Here is a 3,158-nt window from a genome sequence, read left to right on the forward strand (position 1 = left end):
CCGAGCTGCTGCCCCGTGCCTCCCAGGAGCCTGAGCCGTGTTTTTACGGTGCAGTAAGGACAGACCTCGCCTGGCACCGGGCCCTGGGGGTGCCTTCTGTGGCTCCAAGTTCTCCTTTTCCAGGAATGTGCAAACAGTGCCAAGAACTCCGGAGATGCAGCAGAGAGGGGCTCCGGTGGCTCCACACGGGTTACCTGCCAGTGCCACGCTATAAATACCATGGCCTGGAAAAGGGACTGCTCAGCTCTGCACAACAGCTTTTAATAGAGCCACAAATACAGCCCAAGGAGGTCAGCCAGACACAGGGCTTTGACTTTGGCAATTATCCTGAGGTGGAAATCACAAATGGGACAGCAAAGATGGCAGAGCAGGGACACACCATGGAGCACACCAGGGAGAGCAGCCCCAGCTGGGCAGGGCTGTGGGGAAGAGCTGCCCATATTTATTTAGGTCACAGAATCAAAGAATCATTTGGGTTGGGAAAGATTATCGAGGCTAAATCCACCTCTGCTGGAAGTGGCCCCTGCCTGGTTTGGACTTGTGGCTCCTCCAGGAGCGACGTGGTGGCAGCATGGTGCTCGCAGCCCTTGCTTGAAGGGGTGATTATACTTTGTGAGGCTTTGTGAAATACGAATTGATGGAGTGGATTTTGGAGGGCTCTCCAGCTGAAGGACTGATTCACTGGGGACAGAGGAGGCAAGTCTGCACTCCTCACTTTGGGATTTTACACTTCCCGCTCCTTTTCACAGAGCTTTTTTTACAGAATGCATAAAATAAAACAGCTCCACCCAGAAACAGCAGGACCTTCCACCCCCATGCACCAAAACACACCAGAAATTAGAGGAATATTCTGAGGTAACTCTGGAATACGACCTTGAGGCCACCAGGCTGATCAGAGGGATGGAGCATCTCTCCTATGAGGAAATGCTGGGAGGGCTGGGATTGCTCACCTGGACAGGAGAAGCTTTGGGGTGAGCTCAGTGTGGCCTCACAGGGTCTGAAGGAGCTGCAGGAAAGATGGAGAGAGAGTTTGGACAAGGGATGGAGGGACAGGACACAGGGAATGGCTTCACACTGAGATTGAGGAGGGTTACATGGGATATTGGGCAGGAATTCCTCCCTGGCAGGGTGGGCAGGCCCTGGCACAGGTGCCCAGAGCAGCTGGGGCTGCCCTGGATCCCTGGCAGTGCCCAAGGCCAGGCTGGAGCATCCTGGCACAGTGGGAGGGATGGAACAGGATGAGCTTTAGGATCCCTCCAGCCCAAACCATGCCATGAAATCCCCAGAGAGCAGCAGCTCATGGCAAAGCCCAGGCTGCAGAGTTACCGAGAAATGCACTTTTGTTCAGTACTAACGCTGGAAGCATCGAGTGACTTCTAAGCCCGGGATTAAAAAATTACAATAATAAACAAGCCCAGAGAGGCTTGGCTGGGTTTCAAAGACATTTGGAAGAAATGACAGGGCCACTTTAGATGGCTTTTCAACAAGTTTAGACGTTTCTTCTAATCCTGGCAGGACCTGTAAACACTCACTGCTGGTTTCATCAGTCACTGGCAAATTCCTGCAGGTAAACACATTCCTGAGAGCTTGGCTAAGTCAAGGTGGATTTAAGCCTGTGCTTATTCTTTGATGAATGAGGATATTAGAGGCCACTTACATCTTCCCTTTGAACAGCATAAATCCCTTACACACGCCAGGGTTCAAAGAGAAAATGCACTTTAATTCCCATGTGGGCAATGCATTCCAAGAATGTGCCAGAAAATCTCATTGTTCAGGTTTCCCACTCGGTGCTATCTCCAGAAAAAAGAAAAAAAACCCAACTCGTTTCCCCCTTTTTAATGTGTAAATGTGGGCCCTGGTTGGTTTGACAGGAATCCTTTCCTTTCCCTGGGCTCTGCTGACCATTAGCCCTCACCACAAGGAAATGCAGCACTAAATTTATCTTCATCCACATTCCAATCTGTCAGAAACCTCTTTAATAAGCTGTCACTGAAGCTCTTTTCCTTTTAATGCCAATATTTTTGCTATTATTTCTGGGGAAGATAAGAGCCAAGGGTCACTTTGAAGCACCAGCCTGTTGTTAATAATTTAAGTGGATTATTGTTGTATTTTAATCTCATCAAAACTCTCATTGTGCAGCCCTACAATGAGCTCCTTGCTTTTAGTCCCCTGCAAACACAAATCACAAATTTTTAACTCAGTTTTCCCCAAAATGCCATCCTGACATTTGAAAAGAAAGTTACATTTCTCTTATTTATCTGCAGCATGAAACCCTTGGCTCTTCCTAAGAAATAACAGCAATAATATTGGCAATAAAAGGAAAATAATTTCAGGAAATTATTTCATTACGGCTGAAATCTGCTAAACATCTCTGGGACTTCCCAAATTAAAGGATAAAAAACTACTTAATTTCAGGAAGCAGTATTTACCATGGAAGTCAACAGGTAATGAGTGAAATAAGAGACTAATTCTTTATAAAAATGGATGGGTTTTCTCATGTTCCTGCAGACTTAGAAATCCCTTATTCTCCTTCTGCAAACTGCTGCCTTGAATCATTTAATTTTGGAGAAAGATAAAAAAAGAGGAGTTCATCCCGAATTTATTTCTTTCAGAATGCAGAGATTTGATTAATTTTGCCTCATGACTGTGGCTTGTTCTTCCCTGGTGCAAACACTGGATCCACAGCATAAAACTGCTCAGAAATTCCTTCCCCACTTATGTGTCATGGTGCTAATTAATTTTGAGTGAATGAATTCTGCTGCAATGAAGATTTCTCAGGTACTTTTCCCTGCTGTTCCATCTCCTCCTGTACATTTTTCTCTGTACATCATCCACAATCTGTTTCTAACACTCAGGCAATGTCCAGCTCTGTCAGGCTGAGGAGTTGTGCGCTAGGTCACAGAATTTAGGAAACACCCATAAAATTGGGCATAAATTCAAGCATTTCCCCAGTGGAGTGAGGACAGGACCCTTGGTTAAGACATCTTTATTCACTCTGGGGATTTTTAAATGCACCAGGTAGAAAATTGCATTAGTGAAATGCACACGGAATTACTATGCAGATGTCAGTCAGTGCCAAAACATGAAAATTCATGAGACTGAACATTTAACTGATGAAAAAACCCCATCCTAGCAGCAGCAAGGCACAGAGCTCGTTG

Source organism: Pyrgilauda ruficollis, unplaced genomic scaffold (genome assembly GCF_017590135.1).
Source record: "Pyrgilauda ruficollis isolate IOZ18807 unplaced genomic scaffold, ASM1759013v1 scaffold45, whole genome shotgun sequence".
Lineage (NCBI taxonomy): Eukaryota > Metazoa > Chordata > Aves > Passeriformes > Passeridae > Pyrgilauda > Pyrgilauda ruficollis.